Source organism: Ursus arctos, unplaced genomic scaffold, assembly GCF_023065955.2.
Source record: "Ursus arctos isolate Adak ecotype North America unplaced genomic scaffold, UrsArc2.0 scaffold_11, whole genome shotgun sequence".
Taxonomy (NCBI): domain Eukaryota; kingdom Metazoa; phylum Chordata; class Mammalia; order Carnivora; family Ursidae; genus Ursus; species Ursus arctos.
In genome coordinates this window covers 37,022,445-37,045,324 of record NW_026622775.1, presented here as the reverse complement: position 1 = coordinate 37,045,324, position 22,880 = coordinate 37,022,445, and the positions used below count along the sequence as shown (strand labels likewise).

Sequence of the window (22,880 nt, the reverse complement as noted above, 5' to 3'; positions counted from 1 at the left end):
TTTGTTTGTTTTTCAGTTAGCCTTAGAAAAATAATTCTCCATAAACTTAATTTGCATGATGTGCAAAGCATTTTTACTAGGCACGCACAGAATGCATCATATCTTTTCTGTGTTTCCGCATAAAATATATGTGTTCGTGGCAAAGTAAAACATTAATATCAGAATCGTGTCTGTAATTTGAGTTCCATACAGAATAATTCCATTTAGCAGCTGCTTCATATTCCAGGTCCCTGCTAATGTCCTGCCTTTGTTCTAACTGAAGGTTTTCCAAACCAGGAAGTTAAATTAGACATCTGACTGTAGTTCTCTAGGTGTATTTAGGCTAGCTTTTGCTTCTGTCCACGTAATTGTACTTCCTCAGGAGAAGTAGTCTTTTAGTTTGTTTTTGCCCCCCCTGCATCCTCACTTATAAGCAATGAATTAACATCAGACTTAGTCCAGATGGTTTTATTAATGTTGACGACATGACTGGTGAAAGTGTAGAATTTTTGCTATAAACAGCAGGGTTACCAGTGTAATTGACAGCGATTTCACCAGGGAGTTCCACATTAAGACTCCTGTAGATTTAGTTCTCAGGACAGTTTTCGAGAGATGGATCAGTGCTTCAGAGACCTAGGGGTAAAGTACTTGAATGCTTCATCTGTTTTGCTGGTGACCACGAGGAAATGTTTTGGATGCAAAAACTGACCAAGTAGTTATTTCTGAGCTTCTGGGATTGATTTCATGTTCTTTAATTAATTTTACGTGATTTTACATTATTTACACTATTAATTATTTAATAGTCCCCAAACCCAGCATTGAATTGGTAATAGGAATTCTGTATTTCTTTAGCAGAATATGGGCTCTTGGTTACAGGTGACAGAAAATTCAACACAAACTGTCTTAAGCACTAGTGGAAATTCATTGGTTCACATAACTCTAAAGCCCTATTGTAGGCTTGGCTTCAGACAAGCCATGATCTTAAGCCAGGTGGTTAGAACTCAGTCCCATCCTCCCCCCTCCTTGACTTTGCCCTGGCTCTACTCTTGTCCAGGCTCTCTCATGGTGATGAGACAGCCACCAGGACCTCATGAAAAAGAGGTTCTCTGTTCCCAACTGTTCTTATAAAAGTCCCCAGTTAAATCTCCTAAGACTGCACCTGGCTCCCATGTTCCCTCTGAACCAGTGCAGTGATCTGACAGGCTCCTTCTAGCTGGAGTTGGCCAACCTAAGCTACCTAGACCAAGAGTGGGGAAGAGTATTTCCCATAGGAAAAAAATGGATCCTGTTACCAGGAGACTGATTCCTGGAAAATAAATGTGTACGATACTGAAATCAATTTATTTTTTCAGACTTTCCTCCCCTGTCACTCCCTTTTCTCTTTCCTTAACTCGATGATTGGCTCAGTAGAAGATAAATAGGTAAAACTGCCTCTGTCCTAATGCCACTCTATACCTTCCAATGTAAGGACTCCCTCCTGAACAAAGTAAGGCGATATGTAAAAATAAAGGAGTGTGGAAAAGGGTGTTTGGAGAGGGACCCTCTGTGTGGCCTGCATCTGGGTCAGCTTTCATTTCAGGACCCAGGTTGAGGCTGGTTACGGCACCTGCACTTCTCTGCTTCTGAAGCAAAAGGTTTTCCCAAAGGTTTTGCTTAATTTTTGTTTTAAATCATTTCTATGGAAGTAACTGAGGAAAGAAGTGTTTTTGTAACTAAGGTATAAATAAATAAGGAAAAGACCTACATCTTTTTCTTTCATTGGAAAGCTAATCAATACTGGATAATGAAACCCTTTTAAGACTTCTGTTAGTACAGTTTAGTCCCTATTTTGGGGGGTGGGGGAATTACGATTTTAAAGCTCACCTGAATGAAACAAGGCTATAAATTTTGATTGTAAACTTCATGAGAGTGAGAACTTGTTTTTATTTTGTATTTGTATTTCTTTACTGTTTTATCCTGTGTGAGAGAGAGAATATATGAGAAATTAGATTATCTTCGTATCAGAACTTTTTGATTTAATAAATTGTTTTTATAATACTTTATATAGTTTGAGGCACTAGTTATCAAATTATGGTATATAGATTTTTTTATTCCTCTTTTACATATGAAGACAATTGGGATCAGACCCAGTCTACTAATCTATTCAAAATCATAAGGCCAAAAACTCAGACCCGTATTAAAGTCTTAGGACTCCACACTAGACCCAACCTAACAACTCATGACTCTAAATCTCACGATCTAGTTCATTTTCTATAATTCTCAAGTTCATGGAAATCCTACCCTGTATGTCATTCGTTCATGCCTGCCTGGTGATAATGAAGGGAGTGATGTAAGCATTGAGAAGACCCAATATGTAAGGGTGATTGCGGATGTCTGTTCATACACATATGCGAACGTGTATGTGTTTTTAAATTTGCATATTTACTAAGTTTGTTTTCTGGCTTTCCCTGATAACCTGAAGCTCATCCTTAGATTACAAAAGCAGAGAATTCCAAGCAGCAGTGGATAGAGGGATCTGGGATGAGGGGAGTTAGTGAAGCTGAAGAGAGCTAACCACACCAAAGACAGAACAAACTGGAAGTGACCACTAGAGTGGAGACAAGAGGAAAAATGTAGCAATCTGAGCTCAAGTTTACTGGTTTAAGGCTTTATGCCCCAAGGCACTCTACTCTAAAGGTTGGTTATAATAGTGTAGTGATAACTATGTAGGGAGACTGAAAATCATTTTGTAAGAGTATAAATTATTAAATTATGTTCTTTGTATTCTGTTTAATGGGATGTATATATGTGCTTATTTTTTCATCTTAAACATTTAATATAAAAATCCTTAGAAGCTTCATCCAGAACACCTTATTTTGCAATAATGTCAGTTAAGGGCCATATTATTGTACCTTACAAATGGAAGTTTATAATTTTGTTTTTAAATTTGAATTGCTTATTTGCCTTGAAGGTTTGTCAGGACCTTTCTGTCTTAAAAAGAAAAAGAATAAGCATTTATACATTTATTTTTTTTAAGTAGGGTTTTCCCTTGGGTAGAAACCGGACTGGTTTGAGGGTCAAAAGATTTAGTTTTAATTTCTGGCTCTGCGATTCGCTAAGTGTGACATTAAGGCAAGTTATTTAATTTGCCTGGGCCTCCATTTCTTTATATCTAAATAGGAAAAGTAGTATTGCCCTACCTACTAAGAAAAATTAAATGAAAACAAAGTATTTTTGCCGATTTTATAAGTCAAAGTACATCAAAATATTAGATCTTTATTTTAATATTAGATTCCCTAGGATCAAATGCTGTAATTCTCTGCTTAATGTCTTTGCAGACAGATATGTAAATGGTACAATAACATGGCACTGTTAGGTTTTTGTCTTTTCTTCATTAGATCTTTATTTTTCCATCACATGTTATTTTTCTTCATAGAGCTGCCCTCGGAGGTTGTAAGATCCTCCTAGACTAGCAGTTCTCAAAAGTTCTCAAAGGGCATGTGGGGGAAATGGGGATAACGGAGGGTCTGCCAAAATTTTCTGGAGAAGCCGTCCCTCGTGTTCCAATGTGGCCTGGACTGTTGAGATTTACCCTCGTAATGACCCTCTGTCACTGATGGGGGCGGTCTCACGTTTGGAAGTTGCATAGTAAAGAAAATATGAAGAGCCATCAACTGAACTTTGAGCTCCTCTGTTAGATAGATGTCTTTAGAGGAGGACAGAGCTTTCTCTCTAGAACCTAGCAAGACTCTGGATGTTTGGTAGCCCCCAAATACATGTTTGAAGGTACACATGAATGTGGACATGGGGCATGAGAGCAGCTGAGGTTAAATGACTTCCCGCCAAATCAGTAAATTAGCAATGAAACTGGCCCGAGAATTTATGCAGGTCTTTGGCCTCCTAATCCGCAACTTCTAATTCTAGTCTGAGTTTTTACTATCCCAGTCTTTCCAACTGTAAATTGCCATTAGTTTCATCTCATGTATTTTATTTTGTGATCCCTCGATGAAGAGAACTGACTACATTCAGTACACTATTTTATAACCTAATTTCCTCTTTGGATACTCAGTATACAAGCAGTGTCTGGTAGACACAGCTACCACAAACCACTGAAGAGTTACAAGGTTGTAGAAAAAAAAAAAGAGAGAGAGAGAGAGTTCATTATTATGTAATGTCAACTGGATTTATATTTTTGTAAGCAGACCTGTTAGGCTAAGGAGTCCATATTTTGATAAGGTCGGCTAACTCATATGATGTTAGTTTCCATACTCAGACATTTCCTTTTAAGTAAGAGACTTACAAATATATTTCCTGAAATGAAATCATTATAAGAGATATAATTGTACATTAATCAAAGGTTTCCTCAAATATGCAGAATTTAAGGTAACTAAGCCTGTGAACATGTGCCTCAGTCCTTTCAAATATAGTTCACAGCATATAGGTTAAAAAATCTTTAAATTTATAGATTATTCTTTGGGGGAAACTGTTCTTAAAGAAATGTGATGGTTGGTTAATAGTTAATTTCTTTTGCTTTTCTGAAATTAATGATTAAACTGAACAGGTCCAGAGGAAAATGTGTCTCACGGTGTCATACCCACATTTGCTCTATCAATCCTATATGAGCAAGTGGGAGATGTAGGGGAATGGGGGATGGGCAGAATACAATTGTGCCCAAAATAGGGAGCTTGAATTTAGTGGACACAAACTAATTAGAATGGTACTATATCATAATTACAATATAGTCATTCCATTATAACGTAATATAAAATTAAGGAAAGATAATGCAAGGAAATAATGTATATTTATTAGATGTCTTCAGTTCACGACATGATATAGCCCTCAGTGTCCCCATGAGCCTACAGGAGGCTGAAGAATATCAAAGTCCGGTGTCACTCTTATAGACCTGCTGAGTCAGAACAGGAAACCAAGGACTATTCTGGCTTACAGTTTTCTCATAAAATTCTTTAAAGATTATTTCTTTCCTTTACCACGTATTAGGAAACAAGTAACCTGGTTCTTTCTAATTACTTATTTTAAGAGCTTAAATAAATGCCTACCCAGTGGATCATATCTATGGTTTTTATGAATACTCCTTTCCTCCTTATATGAACATAAGGCTTTAGTGTTAATTGCAAATGTTTGCCTAGATTTTTTATATCCCTTCAGTTAGTTGCTATGGGAACATGCAAAGCCATGACATTTAGGCCAGCTTGGAAGGTCAGGGAAGGCTTCTTAAAGAATTGACCCCCAAACTGAATCTTGAAAGATGAGAATTGGCAGTGGTGAGGAGGGATGAGGATAGGCTGGCTGCACAGGGCACCAGAAGCAATTTCACATTAGCGACTTCGAAAATTTGAAGTGTGAGGTAATAGAAGGTGAAGCTACATGTGCAGGTTGGGTCCAGGTCTTAGACCACAAGGAGGGGCCTGAACTTATCCGTGGGCAAAACAGAACCTGTGATGTTTTCATGCAGCAGAATGGCAAGCTCAGTTTTGCATTTAATATCTGACTTCAGGGAGGTGTGCTTATTTAAATAGGGTCAGTTCTGATGACCGTTTTAAATCATTTTGGTAAGAGATGTCCAGGGAAAGAACTAGACCATCAGTGTTAGGCATTGAGAGGAGGGGTAGTTAACAAGACTATCTGGGAAGGAACATTGGCAGTTCTATATTGAAGGTAAAGAAGCAAAGATCTAGGATGATTCCCCAGGCTCATTTGCTGATATTAGGAACATTAGAGAGGGAGTAGCTTTGGGGGCATGGGAGGAAAGGTTCATTAACTCAGCAAACATTTATTTAATATCTACTAAATGCCAGACACCATTCTAGGCATACCTAGGGACATCTTGAATGTAAATCAAGTGAACAAAGATCCCTGCCCTGGTGGAGTGTACATTCTAGTGAGGGGTGATGGAGAGATTAGACATAATAAAAGAGCCATTTATTAGAATATGGAAAAAAGGGGGCCCATTGCCAGGATAAAGAAGACTGGAATGAGGTTCAATTTAGGATGAGTTTGAAATGTCTGTAGGACATTCAGGTATGCCTAACAGAAAGTTGGATGTGAGATTCTGAAGCTTGGGGAATGAGGCAAGATTGAAAACAAAGATTTTGGAATCATTATCCATGAAAATAGATGCATTTGCCCAAAACGTGGGTAGACAAAGAATGTGCCATGGTTAAAACCTTAGAGAACATAAATCTGGGACATCGAGTGTGTGTGTGTGTGCACGCATTATGCATGTGTGAATAATTTTTCTCTCTTCTCCAAGTTGCACGCGGAAAGTCTTAGTTAACTTGGTCTCTTGTTATTCCAAGTTTAGCTAGACTCAAGACATTGCATATATGGACTTTTCAATCCCAGTTTTTGTTTTTAGTCATCATTAAGCCTTAATTATTACTGAATCTTAGTCCAGGACCCACAACTAAACATGCTTTAAAGGAGATTTGATTTGCTGACCAGTGCAGAGATAATGCCAAACATATAGCAGGTCCTCAAGCAACATTTGTTGATTGATTGTTCATTAACTATTTATATATGGGATTCACCCTTGTTTCTGTCACTGCTTCTCTGAAGTAGAAAATATGTTGAAGTGATTTATTAGAAAATGATTTGAAGTAGGGACAGGTGAGCCAAGAGTAAGTTAGCATTATCCAAGGAGAACTTCTTGTAGCTTAGAATTTTAAATTAAGGTGCACTTCACTTAGCAAATTTGTAAAGTATAAATTAGAAGCCCAGTAATTTTCAAATGCTTTTGTGTTTGTTTGTTACCCACCCCATTCCAAAAAAAATATCCAAAGAAACTGACAATTTTACATAAGTCAAAATGAAATTTAAAATTAGTGAAATGAAAAATAGGATAAAGGGAAGATGAGAGCAAGAAAGAGAAAAATAGAGCCAGGATGATATAAAGAATATATGCCCTGAAATTTTTGTAGAGACTGGTCACTCACTCCTTTGGCTATTGTCTTTCCAGTAGCCAACCCAAAGACAACAGCGAGTCACCTGACCTATGATGTTCTTTTTTTTTTTTTTAAGATTTTATTTATTTATGTGACAGAGAGACAGCCAGCGAGAGAGGGAACACAGCAGGGGAGTGGGAGAGGAAGAAGCAGGCTCCCAGCAGAGGAGCCCAATGTGGGACTCGATCCCAGAACGCTGGGATCACGCCCTGAACCAAAGGTAGATGCTTAAGGACTGCACTACCCAGGCGCCCCATGACCTATGATGTCCTTAAAGACTAGTGTAGAGGGGCGCCTGGGTGGCTCAGTTTTTAAGCGTCTGCCTTCGGCTCAGGGCATGATCCCAGAGTCCTGGGATTGAGCCCTGCATCGGGCTCCCTGCTCCACTGGGAGCCTGCTTCTTCCTCTCCCACTCCCCCTGCTTGTGTTCCCTCTCTCACTGGCTGTTTCTCTCTCTGCCAAATAAATAAAATCTTAAAAAAAAAAACAACAACTAGAGGATTGCGTGTTGATAAGATTTTCATGAGCCTTGGTTTTAATGTGTCTGTTCCTTCCATGCGAATTGTAATCTGAAATTTTAAAAGTAACTCTTTTTGCTGTTAGTGGAATAGTTGGGTTTATCTTAAGGAGCAGTGCTTTAAAAAGTGCTTTGTTCTGTCAACCACCTGCTCCTGTAACAATAGCTACCATTTATTGAGCAGTTACTAGATGCTAGACACTTTGTCCAGTCCTCTGTGTTTCATCTCACGTACTCCTCATGACAGCCTTCTTACATCTGAAAGTTTTGTGAGTTTTGAAAGGTAATATCTTTAAACTCCCTACACAGTTGTTGCTATAAGGAAAACACTATTTTTTAACATGCCTTTATGCTATGATCCTTCAACTCTTGAAATTAATAGCAATAAGAGTAAATATTTGAGAACTTATTTTGTGCTCATAATGCTAAGAACTTACTTGCATATTCTCATTTTAATCCTCCTAATGATCCTATGAAGTAGGTATGATTATTATCCTTATGTTAGAGATCAGTCATCTGGGGCATGCAAGACGTGAGTAGTCCAAGATCCCTCAGACTGAAGGAAGTGGGATTTGAACTCAGGAAGCCCAGGCATCCTGACTCTGTGTACTTAACACGTAAGCTATACTGCCTCTCACAGAGTTACAAAGATCCCGACTATTTTTACCCACCAAAAAGTAGGGCAACATCTCTGGCTTCAGAACACTTATGAAGAGCACATTATAATTTAACAGTTATCTCGCTATACTCTAAATAATTAACTCCTAGCCATTCCGAGTTGAAATTCTAATTTGAATTTCTGTTGCCCTAATGGGAAAGAAATTGGGTAGTCTCTATTTTTTCTTAAGGAATGACCCTCCATATTTTTAAAAAATTACCATTACCATCCTAAAGTCCTCTTTAACATCTTGATATTAATCTAAAGCTTTATTTAAAATTTTTATCTTCCTGTGTTTCATTTCCTGTGTGTGATAAAAATTAGATGTAGCCTATCAGGTTCAGAGAACCATTGGGAGAGTGGCCTCCCTCACCCAAAGCTGAAAGCTACTAACTCCTCAGCTCTTTGCTGTCTGCTGTATGCCTTGTGGATCAGAAACGGGCCCACCAGCCATAGGACACATAGCTGCTTTCACAGAAATTGCACTTGTGGTGTAAGTAGGATCATAGAACTTACATGATTTCATACTTTGACACCGAAAATGAAAACTGCTAAACTGACTGCTGTCGAATGCCAAAATAGGGTCCTGGAAGGATGGGGAGGATGGAGGCATTTAGGCATTGCGGAGGAGAGGGTGGGGGAGGAATGGGAAGGTGCAGCCTGAACCTGAGCCCGCTTGCTTGAGCAGGCCCAGTGCGGTGAGAGCCTGGCCAGCGCAGGTCCGTGCCCAGATGTGGAGTTGGCAACTGATCAAAGACACTAGGGCCAGCTTATGTAAGGCCCTCGGATCGGAATGAGGAATCGCAGCCCTTCTCTTAAATACATCAGGTCTTTTTATAAAGTTCTTTACAGTGGAAAAAATCAACACCAGTGGCTTAGGCAGTTTTGTCTCTTGGTGTGGAACAGTGAGTGGCTCGTGGCAGCTGCCACCTAGAGGAGGAGATGACGACTGAGATGGGCTTGTAGCTGGTGGAGAGTAGAAAGGACCTAACTGGGGATGGCATTGGTGCCTCTGAGTGGAAGGCCTGACTTGAGAGGTGAGAGAGAAGAGTTGGACGGACCCAATGGTGGATTTGTTGGGGAGAAGGAGGTCTCTGACAGAGACTGAGGAAGGAAACACTAAGACTAGAGAGGATGGAAAAGTGGAGTTTAGAACCGGTGAGGCTGTGGCAGTCAGTTCTCCAAAAGGGAGAAAGCAGTCCAGGTAAAGAGGAAAGGAAAAGCAGAGACAAGATTCTGAATAAGTTCACTTTCTACCTGGAAATAGTTTCTTGAACACTGTAAAATAAACTGTGTAGTTAAGTATTAAGCATTTTGGCAGATGGGCTTAGTTTTAGGCAGTAGATGTCAGTGGCCGTCCTGGCTGTTTGGTGCAGTACGTGGGAAGCTACACAATGAAATTAAAAGCCTGGCGAAGGTGTCAGGCCCGCAGCACTGATGGAACAGGCCTGCTGGCAGTAGTGATCATTGGGGGCACTTGGGCTGTTGTTACTTCTCCTATTAGAGGTACCAAATGATGATTTCAGCAGCTTATGACCCCATAGGGAGCCACAACATGAAGCTATTTATGTTTGAGAAGGCAGAAAAATTCTGTAGCAAATAAAAAGATGCCAGTGTTTCAAGTCCCTAAAATTTTTCCTGTAATGTTTTGCTCTTTAAGGACCGACATATCTAGTGTAGTGAATTTTTTTTTCTTTTAACCTTATTCGTGGGTATCTGTGTTCACTACCCATCCTGACATTTTAGGTAGGAAATGGAGAGAGGCTGATAATGATGTTTCTAGATAAGCAGATACGTGTAGCACATGCACACTCCAGAGCTCTGCCCCACTTCACTCGATCACCCCGTGATGGCTGCTCTGGGGCTAAGGAGCAGGGGAAGCCTCGAATGTCAGCAAGACATTTATTATTATAAACCCTCTGTGCACATGCGCACATTCTCTTGCACTCCCACACCTCCCTCCAGCATCGCAGACCAAATCCACGCCTAGAGAAGAGCAGACTGACACCGAGGAATGAGCTCACAACTCTCATAAGCAACGTAGATGGTTTCCATTTTGCCCTCAGGTTGGCCCTGTTTGGAGCTCTTTCACAGATGCCGGCTCTTGGAATTTGTTGACTATAAGGTTACATTTACAAAAGCATCACCTTCCTGGATGTGCTGTGTTGCTAATTAACAGTGAACCTTTTATACCTCACAGAGCAAAGAACAATCCCTAAGGAAGAGTGAGAAATATATTTTCTCTTTACAGGTAGAAGATCAAAGGCTCCGTTAAATTGCTGGCATTTGACAGCCTAATACATCGTTACAAAAATGTTTTGTTTACTTTTCTGATGGTAAAACATGAAATAAAGCGAATGAAACAACAAATTAGAGGATCTAAATCTAGAAGGGCATCATAATTGTCAACAAGAACCGTAGAGTCACTTATAGCAAATTAGCTGAGGAGTAGATGGGGTGAGGTTCTTAGGAAGTTTAACATACATTTCAAATTACATATATCACTGTACGATAGCTCAGGCTCAGTAAATTATATTCTTTTATTTCAGTGGAATCAAAACTATGTAATTTGAAAACTAAAAGGCAGATACGTCCTCCTCCTCCTCTTCCCTCCTGATCCCTTCTTATATTTTATTTTCTTCTCCAATTCGGGAGGAAGAACCAGGGCTTGAGTTTCCAGATTCATACCACCCTCTTATAAGCCATGCTGATCACTTACTAATTTTTTAGTGAAAGGCTACTTGGATATTATCCAATGGTTTGCACACTTACTGTGAGAATCCTCCAGTAAAAAAAACTGTATAAGAAAACATTACCAAAATAGGCTTTAAAGCCCTTTTTGGGAGCACCTGGGTAGCTCAGTCGGTTAAGCAACTGCCTTCGGCTCAGGTCACGATCCCGGGATCCTGGGGTCTAGCCCCTCGTCGTCAGGCCCTGCTCAGTGAGGAGTCTGCTTCTCCCTCTCTGATCTCTCTCCCTCTTGCACTTTCTCAAATAAATAAAATCTTTAAAAAAATAATAAAGTCCTTTTTATGTAGAATGATGGTAGAGTAGAAAGAGAATTGGCCTTGGGTCAGACAACGTGGACGTCAGTCCATAGTCCTGCTCACACTGATGCTTTGAGCAAATAATTGAATGTCTGTTTCCTCTTCTAGAAACAAGAGAAATTAAATCTTGAAGTATCAGCCCTACCCATCCCTCAGACTTAGGAAGATATAAACTAGTATATGTGTGTTTAAACTGCTTTAAAAACAATAATGACTTGCTTTACAAGCACTACAGTTAAAAAAGAACTTTCCCCGTCTTAGGAAGTAATTTAATCAATATACATTGGTTCTCAATACAGTGTGGAATATTTAAACTGTAGCTGTTTTATGTACATGTTAAATATTTGGTTTGAAGGAAAAACCAGTAAAACTTAAAGCAACCAATACTTTAGGCAAGACTTGGAGTCTTGACCTCTTTGTCACTCGTTTAGGCAGATCTGTATTGTTTGTGGGTATTGTGCCAAAGGGCCACGGTGAGGAAACCTTCGTATTTAAGGAAGGGGTTTAAATTTAATCCACCTGAATACAGAATCAGACAAAGAACAGAGACCATTTTCACACTCTTTCAACATCTTAACCATTTGCAAGATCACAGCTGCTTTTTACTGTCTTTTTAAAAAATTAACTGTACCAAGATTTCTAAAACATACTGCATTCTCTTACCCTCCCACTCTTGTTGAACAACTTAATTGGAAAACCAGTGCGGAATTAGTCTAGGTTGATTATTTTTCACGTGGTCCACACCATAGCATTTTCCCAGTCGGACTGGGCTCAGCAATTTGATACTGCTAGCATTACATAAGTACTAATTGTTTTGTTTTGTTTTGTTTTTCATTATCTAATATGAACTAGAGTTGCATTCAAAAAAAGAATTGGAGTGGAGTACTGGTAGCCATGAATTAGAAATCCTTAAAAAATTGCTGCTTTTAAAGAAGAATAGATGAAGAAGTTGTTCCAGAAATGCCATTATTAAATGATATTAGACCAAAAAAAAAAAAAATTCCTTCAAACAACCTTCCCTCTCAATTTTTAAAATCAAATGTGGTTCTGACACATCTGATTAGGATTTAGATTTACTTGAGGAGCTTTAGTTGCTCTCATTGGTGATACTTAAAATTCAAAATGTTTATGTTACATCTCCCAAATATTGAAATAGCTGACCTTTGCCTAATTAATTTAACCAGCATCTCAAAGAACAGAGCTGTACTAGTGAGTAAGGACAGATCTCCCTGAGACATGGAGGGCCAGATCCAGAAGCTGGAGAGCAGGCAATGGGAGGACAAGTAAAGAAGCAGGGACGCCACAGGACCAGGACCAGTTAGGGGTAAAGCAGTCATTGAAAATGGAAAGGAAAATGCCCCACGTGTGCCGCAGTGTAGAACCACACAGCAGCCCAGGGGCCTTCACGCAGTTCAGCGAACTGCCCAGCGCTTACTATGCACTCGGCCCTGGGAGCGTGCTGCGGCTGTTCCAGGTAGCAAAAAGGCACCAGGATCCCAGACACCACCTCTTACTTCCTTCTAAGCAGTGTGCTTTTTTTTCCCCCCAAAATACATCTAGTGTATTTTGGAAATTACCTATAAAGCAAAATAATCATATTGAGCCTTAGGAATTAACTTTGTCTTTTCTAGTGAAACAGTAAAAATTCTGTAAAAATCAAAGAAACCAGGAAAGATTTCTTAAAAAAAAAAAAAAAGATTCTCACTGTTGAACTTCCTTTACTAAACAGAAAATTGCAGTTTTCAAGTCCTCGTAGCTACTTATGAGACTAAGTTGTCATTTATAGTCCTGACCCACAGGGAGGGGATGAGAACAAAAGAAATTATTTTAGTATCAAAAATTAACCTCTCCTGAGACATTAACACCTCTCTTGTAAAAACAAATGAGAAAATTAAAGCAATTTTTAAATTATTTTACAAAATCAAGCGAATTATCTCTCCTGTAGTCAGGGGAGCAAGTCAGAAGTATAACATAAAATATGGGTTTTCATTTTTGTGGGTAAATGGAGTAGGCTTTCCTGTTTTGTCTTTACCATAACTTACCATTACATAAGTAATAACTGAGCTTTACCTCTTTCTTTCTTTCTTTCTTTCTTTCTTTCTTTCTTTCTTTCTTTCTTTCTTTCTTTCTTTCTTTCTTTTACTATCCAATATGACTTGATACTATAATTTAAAAAGGAATATCAGGGTACCTGTGTGGCTCAGTCGGTTAAGTGTCTGCCTTTGGCTCAGGTCATGATCCTCGGGTTCTGGGATTGAGCCCCACATTGGTCTCCCTGCTCAGCGGGGTGTCTGGTTCTCCCTCTGCCTCTCCCCCCTTTTCTTATCTCTCACACTCGCTCTCTCAAATAAATAAAATCTTTAAAAAAAAAAAAGGAATAGTAATTTTAAAAGAGTATTAATAGGCATTAATAAAAATCAGTGTTTTTAAAGAGGATAGATTAATTCTAGAAATACCATTATTAAATGATTTTAGATCTAGAAGTACTGCAACTTTCCCTTAAAATTTTTAAAATTAAATGTACTCCACAGGAATGCCTGGGTGTCTCAGTTGGTTAAGCGTCTGCCTTTGGCTCAGGTCATGATCCCAGGGTCCTGGGATCGAGTCCCACATCAGGCTCCCTGCTCAGCGGGGAGTCTGCTTCTCCCTCTGCTGCTTCCCCTGCTGGCGCACATTCTCTCTCTCTCTCTCTCTCTCTCTCACAAATAAATAAAATCTTTAAAAAATATAAGTGAAAAAAATAAATGTACTCAACATACCTGATTACGGTTTTTTGGAGAACCTCAATTGTTGACTACAAGAATATTATTTCAGATAGTTGTGACTATGGTACTTTAAATAAAGAATTTTTTTAAATCAATCCTGTATGAAATATTTTTTTCAGTTACTGAAATATGTTTAAGATTTAAGTTGAAACATTAGCAAGCATCTTTCACTGTGTAGTTTTTCCTTTAATAATTGCATTATGACATCATTGTACTATGCATTATAGGTGATTTGTTTAGAAATGGAAAAACCATTTCCAAAGGGAACACTGTTGTGTAGAGAGTTGTGTACCTGTGATGCGTTATGCTGCCTACTGTAGACTAGTCTCTCTCTTTCTCTCTTTTTTTTTTTTTTTTAGAGAGAGAGAGAGAGAGCACATGAGCAGGGGGTGGGGCAGAGGGAGAGGGAGAGTTTCAAGCAGGTACCCCGCCCAACAGGGGGCTCGATATCACGAACCTGAGATCATGATCTGAGCCAAAATCAGGAGTCAGACACTCAATTGACTAAGCCACCCAAGCGCCCCTAGACCAGTCTCTTTTAAAATAGGAAGAGCCTCTGCCCTCTTTCATATACTCTAACAAGGGGACACCAAACATTTTCTTATATTCAGGTTTCTAGAACACATCGCATGTACCCACTCATTCATGTTAAAGGGCTAATTAAGAATCCATTGGAAATCAATGCCAGGCAATGATTTATTTTATAGTACACAGGTAAATCAGGATAAATATTCAGTTTAGGATATATAATAAAGTACTTTTGCTATCATATGAAAAATATGTCATAATTCCATTTACTTAAAATTTCCATCTAAGTATATTCAGATTCAGTCTAATAAAGCTCGGTGTTTATTTTTGGTTTGTTTTAGTTTTTATTGTGGTAACATTATATATTACGTATAAATCCATACATGTAAATTTTACATCTTACCATTTTAAATGTATAGGTCAGCGGTGTTGAATACATTCATGTCACTGTGCAGTCACCACCATCCATCTCCGTAACTCTTTCCATCTTGTAAAACTGAAACTCTATACATATTAAATAAGAACTCCCCACTCTCCCCTTCCCCTGGCCCTTGGCAACCACCCTTACGCTTTCTGTCTTTATATGTTTTGTTTTTTTAACAAGTGCTTTTTCTTAATTTTAATCATAATTGAAACTAGATGATAAGATCTCATTTTCCGCATTCAGCTGAGATGTGCCATATTCTTACACCATAGTAACCTTTGGAGCCTGTGTTCAGATTCTAGTGTGACTGTACAGGCTGTTCATCGCTGCAAACATTCATTAAGTGCCATGATGAGCAAGGCACTGAAATGGAGATTCCGTGGTCTTATTGCTGTACGGTTTTTGTAGGAATTAAGTGTGTCATTTGTCCATAGTCGCACAGCGAAGGTCAGAGGCAGGAATAGAAGCAGGTCTTTGTGACACGAAGCTCTCTTTTGTTTGGTTTTACCATGTTGCATCACTGGGGCAGGGGAAGATCACGTAGTACCTCCTTCGGCATGGTATGTTGGCCGTTGGAGATGATGTATGCCGATTTCCTGGCATGTTGCAGTCGTTAAACAGATAACAGCTGTTCACAGTGCCTCTGTGACTCGCCAGACTGGACATACAGCACAGATCATGCAAAACTCCCCGAGTGGTTACTTGGTGCAATAGAATATAAAACGTCAGGGGAACGATAATTTTGTATATAAGATTCTAACTCCCCCCCCACCACCACGTACTAAATATAAAACGTGTATTTGAAACCAGTGAGGGGCTTCCTTGAATCCCGATGAGAATAAATACCATTGAAATCAGATGCAGACCTAGGGTAAGCAGCTTTCTCAATTGTTAAAATAGCTCTGCTCTATTATCAAATAGGGTAATGGATGACATTAAAAGCTATAATACCATTTAATACTATTTTGTAGAAGAGATTCACTGCATGATATTAGGTATGGGCACAGATCAAAAGTCCTAAACTGTAATTTTTCTAGAAAGAGTAATTTAAATTCTAACTTGAAACAAAATTTTACTAAAATTTTGCCCACGTAGGCCTAATGTGGTAGTAATCTTAAAAAAAAAAAATCTAGAAGAGAAGAAAAAGCAATAATGGATTTAAAAAATATGTATATGTATATTAGGCAGTTTCTCTCCTTTCAAGACCAAGTCTACAGAAACCAAAATGTGCTAGCAGCTTAAGTGGAGATGCTGCAGGCTTGCTCCTAGGAAGAAATACACAGCAGAGCTCACTTCAGGATCTTCACGTCCCGTTGTGATGATAAGAGCTTTGTGTTTGCGTGCGTCTTCATACCAGTAAACACTTGCAGCTGAGCGACTTAGGCTCACACAGCTTATCAGTGACAAAGCTTGGACTCAGTCTGAACCGGACCCAAGCCGTACATTGTCCTGACAAAGGCGCTAACCCTTGCAGTCTGGCTTATTGGAGGAAAGTGGAGAGAGGGCATGCCCTTGGTTAAAAATTTTAACCAGGAGTTGGTTTACAGTGTCCAAAACTATCTTTTTTTTAACCTCTGGTGGTTTTCCCTGGGAATACCTGGTTGCCCACCTCTCTCTTCCCAGAACCTGTGGCTGACCCTCTAGAAGCAAGTACATACATTAGATGAAGAAAGTACTGTTAACTAAGGATGGCTGTTGTGTGCATGGCCTTTTAAACCAAGGAAGTCAATAAATGTCTCCGGCTCGGACCATAGGCTCCATCTGTCAAGCTGGTAATTTGGTCAGTAGTTAACTGCCAGTTCCACCTATACAGGTGGCTGACCTTGTTGGTACATATTAGCCAGAACTTACTGTAACTCGTAAATGACTGTCCCTCAAACCTACCCATTTTAATAACTTTGCATAGTGCCAGTTGTAAATGAGCTAACTACAGGAAACTTTTCTGCCACAGAAATTACAGCAGCAATCATACAGCACTTTTCTTCAATAAACTGGTCTCAAAGCCATACTTGGCACATTGTGAAAATCAGCGGATGATTTGCCTTCCAAGACTTCCAAATGCCCTACACCTTCGTAAGACATTGGAATGGCTTCGTGTTTTCAATCTGCGAATATGTCATTTAGATTTTCTTTGACATATTTAGGGCAGAGGGAGCTAGTCAGAGCACTGTTGAGAGCCGTTGAAGTGTACCCCATTTAAAGGAGGCTCGCTATAAGGAAGTCTGTTGAAATGAAAATGCAAAACATGAGTCTTCCCACGGCGTATCTTATTCCTGTGTACCAGGAGGTGCCGTGCAACCCTTGGAAATCCAGGAAAGCAGGTCTGGTCTTAAACAGAACTCAGAACAGAAACTCAGGGGATACTGGAAATCCTTTTTGAAATGAATCATTGGGGCAGTTAAATGAAAGAAAATTAGCTTTTTTTCTCTGAGTTGTTTTTCATAATAGTAATAAGCTTATTAGTGATACTTGAGATCCTATTTATCATGGGACTATCTTTCCCAGAGTTTAAAAAAAAAAAATGCCTTTATAGCCAAGTACCTATCTTATTTAAAGTGGAAAAAAAAAATCTGGAGAGATCCTTCTACCTAAAATGGTAACCTTCTTGCAACCAATTAATGCTCCTACTTTTGTTAGAATCATCTTAATAGTGTTTCCTTTACGCCTTAACTTTATCTCACTGAGTAGATGCAAAAGTTTTGATTTGCAGTATGTTTTGGGAAATTAAATGTTTAAGGCTTAATGTGATTCATTCATATGCCTCAGCTTCTTATACGTAAGAGCTAGTTCTCTTTATTTTGTAATAGACTTTTAAACTTTGAATGCTAGGGGATAGTTGATCTACTGATAAAATTGCATCAATTGACCAGCTTTTTAATAAATAGTCTTTTCCCCTGCTTATATAAGAAAATGTTTTCTGTGAAATTTTAGAAAACAAGAATGAAGACCGAATAAATATCTGTCCTTTGAGCATAGCAGGGAATTATATGAGAGCCAGTTGGTGTTGTGATGTTTGCTTTACTCGTCCAGTAAATGCAGGGCCCACAGGAATACAAAAATATATGTGCTATGGGTTCTTCCCACATGGAGAGAGAATGCTTCCAAGAAGATTTTTCCTGTATACGTCGTTATATTTATTACATCTGATAGGTTTCCAGACTAAAATTTCTGAGTCATCTGAGGATTTTGATTTTAGAAGTTGTTGCCAGATTGCTTTCCAAAGATTGCAGTAATTTACATTTTGACCAGTAGTATATTTCCAGCCTCACGTGCAACGGTTATTACCATGATTTTTACTTTATGCTAGTTTGATAGGTATCTGTATCATTGTGACCTTTTAAAAAACTGTGGGAAAATATACCTAACATAAAATTTACCTTCTTAACTGTTGCCCGGTACACCTGAGTGATATTAAGTGCATTCACAGTGTCATGCAGCCGTCACCGCCATCTTCCTCCATTCATTCCCCAGCTGAAGCTCAGTACCCATGAAACCGTGACTCACCTTGCCCCCCTCTCCCCTGCCCCTGGTAGCCTCTACCCTTCTTTCTGTTTCTATGGATTTGACTACTGTAGGTGCCTCATGTACGTGAGTCAGGGGTTTGTCTATTTGTGAGTAGCTTTTTGCCACTTAGCATGATGTCGATGAAAAGATACTTTTTGTGATGAAACAGAACTCCCCAAGAAAGGCTTTGCCCTAATTGTTACTGATAAAAATCTGTATTTGAATGACGTTCATTTATTCCTGGAGTCCTGAAAAATTTGAACATCTCCTGGGTGCCAAATGCTGTTCTAGGCACGACCATACGGTTTAGTGTGGAAGACCGGCAATTTACAAATATCCAAATAGGTAAAATAAAGGGGGGGTGAAGAATTCTCAGAGTATCTGGGATGCAGGGAAATGGTTATGTTAGACAGTGTGGTCTCTCAAAGCTCCCTGGAGAGGTAAATGGGACTTGAAGTTTGAAGCAGAAATAAGATCCCTAACTGTGCCCTGGGCACAGTGCAGAGGTCCCAGGGCAGGAGGGAGACTAGAATGAAAGAGGAATAGGCAGTGGCCCATGTGGCTGGAAAGTGGGCAAGAGGGAGATGAAATGAGGGGAGTGGTAGAGTGAGGGCACAGAGGTAAGACCGGATCATGTAGGACCTCAAAGGCACTTGGAAGCAAGACATGGAATGGTTATCACCCTTCACAGTTCCAGAGAAATACATCATTTCATCCTTAACAGTAAGTCCAGGAGGAAGTGAGAGAAATTACAAAAAGACATAACACTTAGCATCTAGAATTTTTTCCCACTTTATTTTTACTTTTTTTTTTGAATTTTTTCCATTTTATAGGTGAAGTAAAGGAAGCCTAACACTTGGCTCCCAGTGGTTGCAGGAAAGAAGAGCCAGATACATACCTTTGTTCCTAGACCTTTAGTCTTTAAAAACCATTTTAAGATAGGATTGACATGTAAAAAGCTGTACGCAGACCTTTCGTCCTAAATAATAGAAGTGAATGGAAAAGGTGTTTTGGAAAACAGAGCTTAACAGATTTTACATCCGGAATAGCTCTGCTCCTATAAGCGGGAGTTGTAGATTTCACTTAGGTCGGCCACCTGTGCCGAATCACTGCACCCCTGAGCCATCCTCCGTCACTCTGCATTTCTTCCACTGCCCCTGGGCAGTTTGTCATGCTGTCTCCTGGCAGTGAGAGCCTCCCCTTAATCCTAGGCTAGTTACTTCTACCGTGAGAAAAATATCTCTATATTCTGGTGGACTTACTGTTTGTAGCAGATGGAAGGTTTAGTAAAATACTCGGAACCTGCACTGTCCAATATGGTAGACAGCAGCCGCGTGTGGTTTTCGAACACTCGGAATGTGGCTCGTCCTGAGATGTGTTGTAAATGTAAAATACATACCAGATTTTGAAAACTTAGTATGAAAAGAATATGAAATACCTTTCATAATTTTTATACTGACTATATATTGAATTAATATTTTGGTGAAATTGGGTTAAATAAAAGGACTAAAATTAATTTTACCTGTTTATTTATTTATTTTTTTAAAGATTTTATTTATTTATTCGACAGAGATAGAGACAGCCAGCGAGAGAGGGAACACAAGCAGGGGGAGTGGGAGAGGAAGAAGCAGGCTCATAGCGGAGGAGCCTGATGTGGGGCTCGATCCCATAATGCTGGGATCACGCCCTGAGCCGAAGGCAGACGCTTAACCGCTGTGCCACCCAGGCGCCCCTCACCTGTTTATTTTTACTTTTTAATATGGCCACCAGGAAATTTCTAATATTGACCTCAGTGCCCTTCTCTTTTAACCGTTGTTTGCCTCCTCCTCCCTCACACACATGCACGCACGAAGGACCTCATGCAGTGCTCTGACCATCAGACTGCCCTGCGTGTACTAACTAAACACTGTCCTGGTGAGAGGAGAGGAGAACAACACCAGATCTCACGTACAGTATCTCTGGAGCTTCTAGGAAAAAAAAGAAAACACACTTGAACATCTGTCCACAGAACTTTGAAAGGTCCCACATTCTCCCAGACAATGGAGAATCTTTTCTTATACTTCAGTTTTTACCTGTTTTATCTCCAATATATATATAATAAATTATATATATAATATATAATAAATTATATATATAATATATAATAAATTATATATATAATATATAATAAATTATATATAATAAATTATATATAATATATAATATTAATATTATTATATTTATATATAATATATATTATATAATATATGTAATATTTATATATATGAAAACCTGATAAAATGTCTTTGGATAAACTGTGGGCCCCGTGCAGCTTCTGACAGCCAGGTATATGAGACTTCTTAGCAGGTGTTAAGAACTGTGCCTTCCCGTGCTTGTGACAACTAGCCAGGTGAATGTCCTCTGCATCTTCGTAGCTGTCCTAGTACTTGTCACAGATTAGGAACTTGGAGAGCACGGAAGACTCTCCGCATTCCCCCTTCTGTGTGGCGTACCTCTCAGTCGTCTAAACCAGAGGCAGACTCGGATACCCCCAGAGGGTAAGCAGCCGGGGAAAGAGGAGGATGGGACCCAGGGCTGCACTGCAGACCCCGTGCCTGGCGTAAGGCCTGCAGGTACCACATGTCATGAGCCATGTTGACAAAACTCATCTTGCCACCTGCAAGCCTGGCCTTCATCGAAAGATGCGCGACAGGTAGCACTGTTGCAGAGACACCACTTTGAATCCGCGTGGGGCGAGGGTGGCGCTGGGGAGCACGTGACAGAGAGCAAGTGAGTCCACCCGGCATTTCCTGTTCTCCTTGGCTTTGCTTTTCAAGGTTCCTCAGCATTCTGTATGAGCTCTGAGAGCTGCCTACCTCTCTAGCTTTCTCACTTTCCGCTCATGCCTCAGAATCTGTTCTCCAGCTGCACTTAGCTTGTGAACATGTCCGTCCCTCCCATGTCTCTGTCTGGCTGCCCGTCCCACCCATGGGCTTTGCACAGGCAGTTCCCTGTTGGATCGCTCCTTCCTCCTCCCTCTCTCCGCACTGAGCCAGCCATCTCCCCCTAGAGCTTCAGGTCTCATCTTAGGGTGGCTTCCTCCAGGAAGGTGCCCCGTGACACCTGAGCTTGCCCCACCACAGGTCTTAACAAGCTCTATTAAAATGGCCTGTGTATGTCTTCCCACTGGACTGCTAAGAGCAGGGACCGTGCCTCGTTTAGTCTTTTACTCCTGCAAGTAACAGGGTACCTAGTAAATGATAGGGGAATGAATGAATGAACTGTAAACCCGGATTGCCAGAGCCTCCTCAATGTCACAGGTAGTTGTGGAATGTCTGTCTCTTATCAGATCTTGGGAAATACAATATTTAAAATTTTAACTATAGGAGAAAATGGAAGATTATCCTCTTTTGAATTGGGTCTCTGCAGTGCACTGTAATTCAACACTTAATGATGGTCTTTTGATGCAATTTATATCTATTACTATTTTTAAATTGTTCTCACACTTTTGATAGCTTACTTCAGTTCCTTTTCTGTGTTGGTTTCTCTGACCTCTCCTTTGTCTGCCAAAATGACTCTTTGTTAAGGGTGTTAGTCATAGTGATTTGCTCAAATTTCTCACATTCTTACAGATGACATTAAGAAACTCAAGTCATGTTTGACATACAGGAACAATCCAATGGTAAAATTCAGCTGAGGGAAAACATTGTTTTGGCTTTAGGAAACCGATATCTGAGATAAATTTGAATGTCATTTATTTCCGTGTGACTGCTTAGTCTTTCCTGTTAAGGGACTTCTCAAGTGGCTACGTGTTACCTCAGCTCTCTTCTAGATTCAGTTCCTGAACGTGGCCATGCCTGAAAATAGAGACTTTTGCAAATAGCAGTTTGTAATTTTAAATAAAAATACATTGGGGCGCCTGGGTGGCTCAGTCATTAAGTGTCTGCCTTCGGCTCAGGGCGTGATCCTGGCATTCTGGGATCGAGCCCCACATCAGGCTCCTCCACTGGGAGCCTGCTTCTTCCTCTCCCATTCCCCCTGCTTGTGTTCCCTGTATCTGGCTGTCTCTCTCTCTCTGTCAGATAAATAAATAAAATCTTTAAAAAAAATACAAAATAGTATGAGCAGATATTGTAGTGATTGATTAGGTAAAAGGAAGAATATTTGATGGTATCCTCAGATGGTTTGCTCCAAATACCAGTAGATGGGCACCTGGATGGCTCAGATGGTTGAGCCACCGACTCTTGATTTCAGTTCGAGTCGTGACCTTGGGGTGGTGGGATGGAGCCCCTCGTCGGGCTCCACGCTCAGTGTATGGAGTCTGCTTGAGATCTTCTTGTGTAAATGGCACAGGCTGTCAGAACCCATATTGAAGCTGGTATCATCTTAATATCAGAGTGTTTAAATGAACGATGCTAATAGTTTCAGAAGTTCATTCAGAAATAGTTTTGTCATGTATTTTGCTTATTTCTTGAGAGGAAAACTCACATTGTTATTATTCACCCACTATAACCATTTTAGCTTCACAAAAGAAGCAT

At 39.7% G+C, this 22,880-nt stretch overlaps 1 protein-coding gene across 4 annotated transcripts in view; it reads left to right on the top strand.

Moving 5' to 3' along the window:
* NR3C2 (nuclear receptor subfamily 3 group C member 2) overlaps positions 1-22,880 on the top strand; it is a 323,747-nt gene that overhangs the window by 159,742 nt on the left and 141,125 nt on the right. The gene's annotated exons all lie outside the window — the stretch shown is intronic.